General features: G+C 33.2%; 1 pseudogene; it reads left to right on the top strand.

The window, feature by feature from the left end:
• The first annotated feature begins 1,258 nt into the window (after nt 1-1,258).
• The window catches only part of LOC135672206 (valine--tRNA ligase, mitochondrial 1-like), a 33,588-nt pseudogene continuing 20,477 nt past the window's right edge, over nt 1,259-14,369 (top strand).

Below are 14,369 nucleotides of genomic sequence, written 5' to 3'. Positions count from 1 at the left end.
ATGGAACTTGAAAGCTGCACTGAAACAGATAAAAATCATAAATCAGCAATCCTAAGTAGAAACATCCTAAACTTTCTCACAAGAATTGTAACAAAATCATTAATCATGTACAAATATCAATAAGTCAAAATCAATATCAAAACATTCATAAATAAGTCTTAATAACTACTCTCAATAGCATAGCATATGATGGATCATCAATACCATGGACCGGTGAGTCGACATGGTTGGTCCACTACCGAAGGTGCAAAGCTCACCCAGATGTCTCTTTTCTGATGTGGGAGACTTGGTGAGGTGAGACCATGTTGACGGTCCGATAAGAAGTCGTTTTGCTAGCAAGGATCCGATTCAGGATGATCGGGCAAGCAGTTTGGGTTCTTCCGGGTTACGAGGTTCCTCCCTAGAGCTAGGTTGTCTGGGTGACCTCGGGCGATGGGTTGTCTCATGGCTATGTGGTTGCGTCTTGACAACAGGATTATCTCATGACCGCTTGTGATCCTACATAACAGGCCGGTACTAGGGGGTAACTCAGCGTGGCCCCTCCGAAGCTAAAGTCAGTGAAGGAGAGAATATAGCGGTGTGAGCTGTATGATTGAGTTAGTGTATATAGAGTTTGTGTGTAGAGAGCCTTTTTATACCTGATCCCTAGGCTCTCTTACCGGTAGGCCTAGGATAAGATTAGGTGAATTACCTGATTATTCTTTGATCTTGATAAGGTGGGGTGATTATTGCCAATGGAGATCATCGGGCGGTGCCATTTTAGGGCTGGTCACCTGGAACCCACTTAGGTGCTCGACCTTGGTGGTAGATGAGTTGGCATAGGGCAAAATTGTCCCTATCAGCATGATAAGTAATAAGTCTGGGTCTTAGATCTCATAAACCTCTAGCCTAGGTTAGACATCCAAGGAGCACTCTCCCAATCGAGGATGGAGATACTATCCAACATGGTGGATTCCTAATCTCCTAGTAATGGATAGAGAGAATCTATATCAAACTCCATCTCTCCCAAACAGAGTGGTAGAGTAACTGTCTGCCAACCTTGTGGTATATTGATATGAATTATAGATTCATTCAAAAAGTCTGATTTTCTAATAATTGTAAAACAGAAGTGTTTCTAATAATTGGTTTTTTCTTCAAATTTGATGGATAATGTGCTGATCTCTTGTTTCTTTACTGAGGTATCAAAATACTTTTTACTCCCTCTTCGAAATGTGTAAAAAATATTATAGATACATCTACTCTAGGGTTTTATTGCTAAATGGTGCCACTTACTGGCATCTCTCAGGTGGTTGTGGAGAAAAAGTTGATACGTGAGAACAATGTAACAAGGCATGATATTGGACGCGAAAGATTTGTTTCTGAGGTCAGTTCTTTCTTTCTTATGAATAATAGTAGGCTTCTCCTTATACCCTATAATATTCATTTTTGTTTAGTAGCAATCATTGTTCAGCATGTGATGTTTTATCCTCACAAATGAGATTGCTATTGCTACAAAATTAATGTTTTCATGGTTGTTAGTCTGTTGATATTCTCTGCTTTCTTCCTTGTGTTTGACAGGTTTGGGATTGGAAAAATGAGCATGGAGGCACCATCCTAAACCAGGAACGTCGGTTGGGAGCCTCGCTTGACTGGTCTCGTGAGGTCAGTTTAGGTGGTCCAGGAGCTGCTACTTGTTAGTTAGCTCAGAAATAATCTTATTATTTGAACATTTCCTTTTTCTATTAACAATTCTTCACGATGGATGAGGCAAGATCAAAGGCAGTAACCGAGGCTTTTGTCAGGCTTTACAGAGAAGGTTTAATTTATAGGTTGGTTGCTTCAAACAATCATATTCAGATTGTAATAAGCAATTGCGGACATGATTGAATCTTTCACTTTCTGGGTGTTAATAATGATAATTTTTCTCTCTCTAATTTGTATCACACGTCATATTCAATTTTAGCAAAAGTTTGATCCTATATATATACAAATCCTTTTTGTTTTTTTGGGAAAAAAAGTTTGAGCCTTTTTGGGAACTCTACCAATGCATTATTGTTTGGGCCTATTTTCAGGGATCATTGTCTTGTGAATTGGGATTGCACATTACAAACGGTAATATCTGATGCTGAAGTATGAGTGACATTTTATTCAAAAGAATTTTAGGTTTTATAATTCTTTTGCAAATAGGAACTATCCTTGTGCCTGTTATTTTCAGATTGGTCTCATGGATATCAGAGGAGAGACATTTAGAAAGGTCCCTGGTTATGACCATGAAGTTCAGTTTGGTGTTTTGATTTCTTTTGCCTAGCCACTTGAGGGAGATTTGGGTGAGATTGTAGTTGCCACCACAAGAGCGGAGACAATGCTGGGTGATACTGCAATTGCTGTTCATTCTAACGACAAGCGCTATACTCATCTTCATGGAAAATGTGCAGTCCATCCGTTTAATGGCAGAAAGCTTCCAGTGATCTGTGATGATAACTTAGTTGTCCTTGAATCTGGAACTGGGGCTGTCAAAGTAAGCATATTCCAGATGTTCAAAATAATTTTTACTTGACAGCTACCCCTGTGTTTCGCTGATTGTTAAATTCATTTTTATCTGAAATCATATTGCAGATAACTCCGACTCATGACTCTAATGACTATTTAGTTGGAAAACACCATAATCTTGAATTCATTAATATCTTTACTGATGACGGGAAGATAAATAGCAATGGTGGTGCAGAGTTTGAAGGGATGCCACGGTTTACAGCTCGTGTGGCTGTTACTGAGGCACTGAAGGCACAGGTATCAATATATTGGTGTTTTTATGGCCACAGACTAGAAGCATTGATCTGTTTTATTCCTGCATTATGTGAAGTATTTGACTTAGTATAGGATGAGAAAGACCATTATCATGAATCATGCTATGTTAACCGTGACTTTTAAATTTGAAGACATCTGTTGTTGCTTAGTTATATTCCTTGTCTTTGACTTTTTAAGAGATAAATTCAACCTCTTTTTGCACCATCTTCCGTCTTCAACCTCTTTTTGCGTTTAAGAGGTTCATTCAACCTGGCCTAAATGCAAAATTCCATGTTCCAAGTAGATAAGTCATTTCACAATGTTTGTTTATTTATACAATATTTCAATTCTAAGCAGCTTTGAAGCAACAGGCTGAACTATTATCAATAACATTTATATTTTTATCAAATTCCTACATCGGTAGTCTATTGCAATTGTTTGAACATCTCAACTTTTACCTTCAAGTCTACATAAATGATTTAGTCTTGTGTTGCTGTGTGCTTCGCTAGTAAAATATTATAAGAACATTATATTTTTATTTTCTACTCTAATCGTAAATGGTAAGATATGTCTGTTGTCCAGAAACAAGGAAGCAAAAATTGGCTAAGGTCGTATATTGCACACATATTCATCTCCCTTTCAACTCATGTTTAGGTATGGTAGTTTGGTCAAAAAAATTACAAGTGATGTAACGATCGATTAAAAGAAATCGTCCACCAGGATCTAGGTGTCATTTCCACATGCAATTTAATTTTGTTGGAATTATCTCTTTATAATTTTCTTTAATTTAACTTAAAACTATTCCAATTTCAGCCTTTTGCCCTTCTCTTTTCTCGATCATACAAGTTTTAGCATGTGCTAATGCCAATGAGAAAGTTTCCATGGAAACAGGGACTGTATAGAGGAGCTCAGAAGCATGAAATGAAACTTGGCATTTGTTCGAGAAGTAATGATGTTGTTGAACTGATGGTAAAGTCTCAGTGGTTTGTGGATTGCAAAAGCATTGCAAAACTAGCTATCGGTGCAGTGATGAGTGATGACAATAAGAAAATTGAGATCATTCCACATCAGTATGAACAAGAACTGATTAGGTCATTCAGACTCTTAGATTGTAGAAGCCAACTTTATTTATATGTTTTATCGGTGTATGCTGATCTGTGCTAGCTTATGATTGGTGTCATTAATTTGGATTTTTGGGTGACATTAATTTGCGTGCTTTTCTAAACAGATGGCCGGAGAATATATATGATTGGTGCATTTCAAGACAACTTTGGTGGGGCCATCGAGTTCCTGCCTGGTATGTGACACTTGAAAAAGATCAGTTTAAAGATATGGGTTCTTACAATGACCACTGGGTGGTCGGAAGAAGTGAGCAGGAAACAGTTTTGGAGGCAAAGCAGATCTTTGCAGGGAAGAAATTTGAGATTGCACAAGATCCAGACGTGTTACATACATGGTTTTCAGCTGCTCTTTTACCATTATCTGTGCTCGGCTGGCCAGAAGTCACACCAGATTTCAAGGCATTCTACCCAACTTCGTTGCTTGAAACTGGACATGATGTTCTATTCTTGTGGGTAGCCCGGATGGTAATGCTGGGAATGAAACTTGGAGGTGACGTGCCCTTCAGAAAGGTAACTAACTGATAAGCATATATATATATATATATATATATATATATATATATATATATATATATATATATATATTATAGGTAGTTGTTGAATTATGGGGACAAATGGTAAATGTAGCACAGTTTGTTTGATATGTTCAAAACTAGAGTACTTAAAAAGGAAGTAACAAATAGTGGTGCAGATTGCTTGTATTACTAAACATGCGCTAGTATTAGCTAACCGACTTGGATGCTTTCTTTTAATCATCTTCAGGTTTATTTGCACCCTATGATTTATGATGCACATGGCCAGAAAATGTCCAAGTCAAAAGGCAATGTTATTGATCCACTTGACTTAATAAATGGAATATCACTTGAAGGTTTGCACAAGCAGTTGGACACCAGTGATTTTGACCAAAGTGATTTGGAAAAGGCAAAACTGGACCAGATTAAAGATTTCCCTAATGGTATTCCTGAATGTGGTGCTGATGCCCTCCGCTTTGCGCTTGTTTCTTATGCAGATCAGGTTCGCTTCTGCGCTTTGCTAACCGACTTTTTTTAAGCTTGCTTTTTTACCGAAAGATACATTTTTTCCTTCTCAGTCAAACAAGATTACTCTGGATGTGCCACGAGTTGTTGGTTATCGACAATGGTGTGATGAATTATGGAATGCTGTACATTTTGCCATGACAAAGCTTGGAGATGACTATTGTCCTCATGAGATTCATACTATTGAATCGATGCCGTTAATATGCCAATGGACACTTTCAGTTTTAAACAAGGCCGTATGGAAAACTATATCAGCTTTCGAGTCATACAAGTTCTCAGACGCTTCTACAGTCTTATATTCATGGTGGCAATATCAATTTTGTGATGTCTTTATTGAAGCGGTCAAACCTTACTTTGAGAACTTATCAGAGTTTGAATATGCTAGAGAAGCCTCAAGGGATACTCTATGGATATCTCTAGACACCGGTTTGCGTCTTTTACATCCCGTGATGCCATTTATTACTGAAGAATTATGGCAGCGTCTCCCTCGAGCAGAAGGAAAGAAAGAATCCATTATGATATCAGAGTATCCATCAGTTGTGGAGGTGAGCATAGTCTCCTTTTTGTTAGTGTTGCCAATTTCTGAACTTTATTTCTCTATTTCTCTTTATAGGCACGGACAAATATGAGAATTTAAGTTCTATTCATTTTATAGGCATGGACAAATGAGGGGATTGAGGAAGATCTAGAGATTGTTAATGCTGCTGTGAGAAAGTTTAGATCGCTACGTCCGCAATGCAACGAGAACAGAAGGTTCTAACAAACTATCTGCTTATATGAAAAAAACTTAGTTGTCAGTACCCGGACAGGACAGTATTATTGTAGTATTCCACTAAAATCATATAAATTTTTTTCAAGTGCCCATTTATGTTTGTACCATTGGTATCCAGATATTGGTACATAGTTGTAATTGTCAATGTGGACCTCTATTTCGAATGCTACTAGTAGTAGATTTTTCTGTGTTGGAAACTGTATTGACGTGTTTATATCCCTCCTTTCCAGATTTCCAGCTTTTGCACTCTGCCGAGGACATCATATCACTAATATCATGAAGACCTATGAATTTGAGATAACAACTCTCGCATCTGTATCTTCTTTAAAGGTTATCTAAAGAAAACCTATTGACGATTCTTTTTAGCAGAGCTTTCTTTTGTGCTTTCAAACAACTGGAAGAAGAAACAATAGCACTGTTAGTGATGTTTTTATTGGACTTTCTAACTTTACACTATCAGATATTTTACACTTCTTCTGTATCTTCCTTCAAAATTTATTCGCAGAGTTGTTAATTTTTTTTGTTGAGTAGAAACCGTTAATAATTCTTGCTGAGTAAAGCTGTCTTGTGCATTTTCAAACGATTAGAAGAAGGAATATCTTAGCACTATTAATGATATTTTTATTTGAGTTTCAAACTTTACTGTGTTAACTATTTTCCTGCTATTACTGTTCTTTGAAATCTCACGCTAGTCATTTCCTTGGTTTTCCATGTTTCATGATTGTGTGGTTTAACTTGTGGTTCCATTTTCGTTATATTTTTATTTCTTATTTTTTATATTAAAAAATTAATGTACAATATGAAGAATATTATCAACTTTATTGGTAGTTTACCTCCTCCACATGTTCTTGCTATAATTGGATTACAAAATTTTTATTAAATATTAAATTATATGTTTACAAATTCGTGTAGGTTCTGGTTGAGAATGACATGGCTCCAGCTGGATGTGCTGAAGATATCGTAAATAAGAACCTGACCGTGTATCTCAAGCTTGAAGGAACACTTGATACAGAAACTGAATATGAAAGGTGTCATGTCCTTTTTATTTTGTTTATGCTAACTAGTTCTTATCTAGACGTCTTATTCAATGTGCATCTTTGGAAATTACATGTTTCCAATCGTTTTTCTATTTGCATTCTTCTGTGACAGTTTTTAATTTTTGTCTCTGTTATGGTTTTCTTTTCATGAATAACTCCTGATTTTCTGTCTTTTTTTTTTTCTTATGGTTTCTATTTGCAGGAAACATCTTTTGACTCAAGAAAATGTGCATCTTTAGAAATTATATGTTTCTAATGGTTTTTCTAATTGCATTCTTCTACAGTAGTTTTTGTGCATCTATTTGCAGGAAACATCTGTCTAATTGCATTCTTCTACAGTAGTTTTTTTTATTTTTTGTTTCCTCTATGTTTTTTCGATGTTTTTCATGCATAACTTCTATTTTTTTGCCTTTTTTTTTTCTTATGTTACTAGCAGGCAACATCTTTTGACTCATGAAAGCCCGACAGAATTTATAATTGATGAAGCTGCACGAGATACGGAGAGTATGCTACACGGAGTAAGTTACCACCATGGAAAAAATTATATTCTTGATTGATTTCGATGTTTAGTTTGTATGTTAGATTTTGATAAGCTATTTATGGAATTGGTGAATTTTTAAGATAATTATCTGATTTTTTTTATGGCAGTATGTTCTTCCAGTTTTTGATGTGAGATTAGTTTGTCATACATTTAAGTTATCGTAGTTTTAGTCTTCATATTTGGTTGTTATTCTAAGCTATTAATTGCCATGTCAATGTCTCGGTTTTTTTATGATCGTTAGATTATTGAAATGTAAAAATAGTTTTTATGGAATGTTTATAGGTTATTGAATAATAGCCGTTCACATCCAAACATTTAGTGTCTTAATGGTTTACATGATGAAATTGTTAAAGGTTTAAACCCTCAATCTATAGATTCAGTTAGTTTAGTTCGTACAACTCTTTACTAGTAAAAGCAAGATAGTTAGAGTTAGAGTTGACTTAATGTTAAGTTATATGCATAGAAAATTGTTTCTTATTGGAAGACCAAATTTCTTTATGTTTTGATCAATTCAAATGACTTAACATTTAATCATTTAAAAAAATATATTATGTTAAAAAATAATTTTAGGGTTTAAAGGATACAACTTTATTTTAAGAATTCAAATGTTTGTTTTATATTTTTTTAAGATATCAATTAATTTATCCACTTGGTAGCCAGACCTCAATCCTTGGAGATCACATGTCTTTATATTTTTTTAATTAGTTCACTTTATCTATAGGATAATTATAGTTTTTTTCAAGATTTGGAGGATCCTACCTATTGGAAGATCAAATAACTCGATGTTTTGATCAATTTAAAAATATTATATATTAAATTTTATAAAAGAATATTATATTTAAGATTCAGAGGGTTATATTATTTAATACTAAAAGATCAATTTTTTGTGATATTTAGGTTCTCATATAAAGTTTCTTAAAAGACATTAACTATCTTAGTTGGTAAATATCATTGGTGATAGAAAGGACGAGACTAAATCACATATGCATCACTTTTCATTTATGTTATATTACATATATGTTAAAATTTATACCCACTATATAAGTAAAATTTATAATGTTAAGTTAGTTTTTTATTATCCATGGTGGAAGTCGGATCCAACTGGTCCTTTCCTTCGAGTTGGTCTTGAGTCTTAGTCAAATTCCTACCAAAACTATGTAATGGGTGTCCCCAATATTATCTCTTTGATGCAAAGTCATAAGCAAGTCGGAACAATTCAGACAATTTCAAAAGTTGAGAACATTGTGTTTGGGACATACCTATCGAGTCATTTTTATAATGGTCTTTTGGGACTATTATTCTCATATTACACATCATTCATGATGAACATGATGCGTTGATCTCGGTCGTAATCATCATTGCTGTACGCACCGAATCTATGATGGTATAACATTCAAACATGTGATGTTGATCGGACAGTGAGAGATGATCGATTGATTGGGGCATGTTGGCCACATGGCATCGAGGCGTCGACCACCTAGTGTCGAGGTACTAGTCATATGGCATCATAACATCGATCACTTGGCATTGAGATGTCGGCCACTTGGTACCAGTCATATGGCATCATAACATCGATCACTTGGCATTGAGATGTCGACCACTTGGTACCAGTCATATGGCATCATAACAACGCTCACCTGGCATTGAGATGTCAGCCACTTGACGCCAAGTTGTTTATCACTTGGTGTCGAGGTGTTAGTTACCTCTGACATTGAAGTATCAGTCCCTTGGCAACGTGGTGTTAGTCATCTAGTGCAAAGGCATTTAAAAGCCACATGCCCCACTTGTTAAGCTATGAAGCACAACGAAATTTGGTTGGGAAGTGTTGCTTGGGTGGTTGGTGATGCTGAGGTTAAAAGTGGCAACTTTGACTTCATTCATCATTGGTGCTCTATGGGCTGACTTAGTCTGGTGTAATGGCACTTGATGGATTGACATGACTTCACATGGTGGTGCTTGATAGGTCGATATGACGTCACATAGTCGTTATGGCCTCACACGATGTTGCTCAGTGGGCCGACACCACCTTGTGTGGTGGTGCTTGATAGGCCTACCTGACTTCGTGTGGTGCCTCTTGATGGGTGACACAATATCATGCAATGACACCCGATGGACCAACATTATCTGACAAGGTGGCACATATCCTTGATAGGGTATCCTAATTTGCAAGGATGAGTTATCCATCTTGGTTGTTGTGTGAGATCTGATAAGATCATATCCTTGATAGCGTGTCGTAATTGCATGCCATTGGTCCAACATGGCGAGAGCTAGGGCCTCTACGTGTCATGGTGGATTCGGTAGGATCGTAATGTTTACCCAAATGACCATATGATTGTCTTGATCGTGCCACGTGACCCCTCGTAGCCAAGATTGTGCCATGTTAGCCCCTCTCTCAAAGCGCCCAAGAGTCGAATAGACTCTCAGGATAGCGAAAATGTCACCTTTGGCCCCTATAAATATTGGGATAGGCACTTCTCATTCTTCACCTCTGTCCACAACTTGAATCATTTTACTTTCAACGTTCGACTTCCTCAGCAATTCCTTTGAAGTTCAAAAAAATCATCCTCTACATTCTCCAATGATTCATAGGACTCGAATAGGTCCTTGATTATGTGATCATCTTTGGTGTAAACAACAAAAAATTCTTACTTGGGGGTATTCAAATCGATCACTCCAATATAGGCTACCCCTATAGGGGTGAATCTCTCAAGCAGTAGGGCTTCGCAGTGAAGTCCTTCAACTTGGACTCAGTAATGTCGACCTCTGACATGGACACTATCCGAGAGATCTATCACATATCAGCCAAGTTCGAGCTAATAGTTGCTCAACAAGGTGACGAACCCTATGAGTCATATCACCACTCATAGATGCACTTCGGTCAGGACTTCTCTTTCTCTTTCACCCTTTCTTTGTTGAGACTTCTCATTTTTTGAATTCTTGTTCGCCCAAATAGCGTCGAACTCCTAGCGCTTTTTTGCGATGTTTGTCGGAGAGTGTAAAAGGCTTTACATTACCCTAATGTTAACCCTATATTCATGTTATAGCATATGCTTTAGGGGTTTGACTTATTTGCTCCCCACTAGCCTTGGTTGTAGAATTAAGAGAGCTCCAACCTCCAACAAAGGTTGGAAAAGGAGATATTTTTATGCTTCTTCGAAGAATGAGTGGCCGATTGACTCGAATCAGTCCACCTAGAAATTTTCCATTAAATACCCTCGAAAAATGAGCTTAAATACATTTGTTCATAGAACCTTTCCTAAATATTTCATAAATATGTTCTAAAATCCTCTAAATATGGAATAAAAATGGTAGTGATGCTGCTAGATTGATGCCCTAATGAATTGGTAAAATTTTGAGTTACATTCCCAAATGAACTAAAATATATTAGTTGAGAGGTCATATTTGAAATTTTTTTAAATTTTGATAATTAGTTATTCTAAAATACTCGAAAAAGGAAAAAGTTAATAATTATGATAGTAGAATAATGCCGTAGTGGATTTATGAAAGGTTTAGTTAGTGTGGTGGAAGTTGATCTGGTTATAAAAAGCACTCATTTGGAGAATCTCTCCTAAAAAATTCATAAATCGATCATTAATTATTCTAAAATCTTATAAAAATAAAAAATGATACTGATGATATTAGATTATTGTCCTAGCAATCTCAGAAATGAATTATAATACACTCGTTGATAGCACTTATTTTACAAATTTTATAAATTGGTCATTAATTATTTTAAAGTCATCTGAAAATAGAAAAAATGGTATGATCATGTTAGATTAATGCCATAGTAGATTAGTAAATGTTTGAGATAGTTTAGCAGAAGTTGACTGTTAAATAAAAAAAATTCATTTATGAAACCTAGCCTAAAAATTTCAAAAATCAATAATCAATTATCCTAAAATAATTAAAAAATTAAGAAGTGTTAACAATGATGGTAAATTAATGTCCTAGTTGATTTGTGAAAGGTTGAGTTGGTTTGGTGGAAGGTGTCCCACTCGTTAATAGCACTTATTTTAAAAATTTTATAAATTGGTATTAATTATTTTAAAATCATCCAAAAATAGAAAAATTGGTATGATCATGTTAGATTAATGCCATAGTAGATTAGTATATATTCGAGATAGTTTAGTAGAAGTTGAATGTTACACTAAAAAAATCTAAAATATACTCATTTATGAAACTTAGCCTAAAAATTTCAAAAATCAATAATCAATTATCCTAAAATAACTAAAAAAATTAAGAAGTGGTAACAATGATGGTAAAATATACTTGTCCGTGAAACTTATTTTAGAAATTTTATAAATCAATCATTAATTAATCTAAAATCCTCAAAAATACAAAAATGGTACTGATGATGTTAGATTATTGTCCTAGTAGAGTGCTTAAAATTTGAGATATTTTAGTAAAAGTTAATCTTGTTATACTCGAAAATAAACTAAAATACACTTAGTTCAGAGAACATATCCTAAAAATTTTTAAAATAAATTATTTTAAAATAATCAAAAAAATCAAAATGTGGTATTGATGATGGTAAATGATGTCATAGTAGATCTGTGAAAGGTTGAGTTAGCTTAAATACTATTATAAATATGTAGTTCTAATTAATTAATTATAAAATGCTAAAGTATAAATATGTAGTGATAATTAATAATTAATTATAAAATGCTATAAATATAATATGTAGGGCTAATGATGTTAGAGGATTTAAATGCTCATCCTAAAATTTAGTTTGGACTTACAAACTACTTCAGCTAGTAAAGACGCTGATTGTTTATAGCAAGATCCTCATATTAAATCTCAATTTTACCTTTTATAAATCAAATTATGGTTATATGTTCAATTATATATATTTTAAAATTAAAATAGTTTGTTGTCTACTATTGGAAAATTGAATTGCTTCATGTTTTGATCAGTTTGAATGATTTAACTTTTGATCGTTTAAAAATAATATATGTTAAATTTTATATAGAAACTAATATTTATTGGTTAAGCAACAACAACATTACTTGCATGTATAGGTTTAAGGTGGTTCAGGGCTAGAAAAAATTAAAGTTTGCAATTTAGTCCTTCATGAATTCATATGATGCTTCATTCCAACATGATAAGATAGGGACAGATGTCAGTCAGGTGTATGATGTTAAATTATATTTGATCTTTTCAATGTATGAAAGTACTATTATTTCGTTAGAGGATTAAGTTACTGGGTGGTTTCAAGTGATCAATTTTATATCAAAAAATATTTTTATTATTTGATCAAATTTCTCTATGATTTGATTGATTAAAATAATCTAACATTTAACCATTTAAAAAATATAAAACATAAAATAGTATAAAATTTCTAAAGATATCAATTTAGATGATAAAAATCTTGATAGTTGATAGCTGATAGCATAATTTTGGAATCAATTATTGGGACAAAGAAAATGTCCAAATAATAAAAAACCCTGAGAACAATTCCTTTGTAGTACATTGTTAAAATAATAAAATATCCAACCAAAAGATAATGGAGCTTAAAAACATCAAAGTATTTGCCTTATGTAGTATCGACCTATAATACTAATTGATTTATGATGAAAACTTATTTAAAAATATTTTTTTTTTAAAGTGAAATATTTTTTTATTATATCATTTACTTAAAAGTTTACTATGTCAACTAATGCACATAATTTTTTTTACAGGAAATTGAGGAAAGAACAATGATATCAGTCGGTGATGATGATGAGCACAGTGATAGACGTTCCATATCAGAAATATCATATTTCAGGTAAAATATTATAAAATATGAAATCTATATTGACACTTTTTTCAACATCTCTTATCTTATTTGAGAAGTACAATAATAACTAAGCCAAGTCGTAAAGTTCCGATCATAGATCTTTTGCTATCTTTATGATCTATAGAAAATCATTTCTTTAGTTAAGAACATTTGTTTCTTTATCTTATTTGAGAACTAAAAGATAAAAATAATGTTTCATATATTTCTTAGTACATCAGTAAATGGTAAATGTATAATAGAATTTGTATAGCATAACATGTTAATTGATGATATACTCACGTCACCATTATGATGAGATTTGATTAATTTCAAATAATTTTAATGCATTGCAATATTTAAGAACCTAATCCACTTGAAAAATTTATCAAACATGTTTTACTTGGAAATATAAAAATTGGATAAAAACCTAACGTGAAGTAAAATGGATGATATTGGCTCAGTTGTTCGGGTTACTAGAGTAATCCAAATATAGTATTCTTGACTATCTTTAGGTTGATTAATCTGCATTCTTGTAATTCTTAATGTATATGTAATAATTGTGAATATTAATGTTAGTCAAAGTTTGATGTTTTATAAGCCATTAAGAATTACTAAAAAATGTACGATTAATTTTTGTGATAACTTTATGTTTAAACAAAATCAATATGCCTATTGTACAACCCGATCTATGGTTCCCAATATCTTTTCATAATTTTTAAGGTGTTACCACTTTGGTTTAATTATATTTTTTTGATGTTACTTTTTGAATAATTTAATTTTGTTATTTAGTTTTATTATGATACTTACTATAATGTTTAAACTTTTAATGCTTAATCATATTCACCATGTGATATCCATAATGTTAAAAAAATATTAATTATTGTGTAAACATTGCTATGGATTTTAAAATCTATTATTTCTAATGATTGTATTTTTTTTCATGCAGTACCCTTGAAATTCCTGAAATGAATATTATTGAAAATGAAATGATCATCCCATGGTATAAGGTTATTGATAGTATCTTACTTATTAAAAGTTTTTTAATAAGTATTATACTATCATTTATATTAGTAGATTTATTCATGACTACGGGTATGTCAGTACCAGTAGATTTTCCAAAAAGCTTGGGAGGTCATATTTTATATTTTCTTGGAAGAATATTACGTGTAGCATCCAATGACCTCTATTTGCAAAAGATAAATCTCCTTCGCACTATTGTTGTGACAGCTTCATCGATCATATTTGGATGTATATACAATTTGTATGGTTTTTATTTTAATATTTATATTTTATTTATTTATTTTATACTAATATTTCTTTGTTAGGTGCATACGAGATATACT

Source organism: Musa acuminata, chromosome BXJ1-4, assembly GCF_036884655.1.
Source record: "Musa acuminata AAA Group cultivar baxijiao chromosome BXJ1-4, Cavendish_Baxijiao_AAA, whole genome shotgun sequence".
Taxonomy (NCBI): Eukaryota; Viridiplantae; Streptophyta; class Magnoliopsida; order Zingiberales; family Musaceae; genus Musa; species Musa acuminata.
Note: the sequence above shows the minus strand (reverse complement) of the source record. Positions and strands in the feature narration are given on the sequence as shown.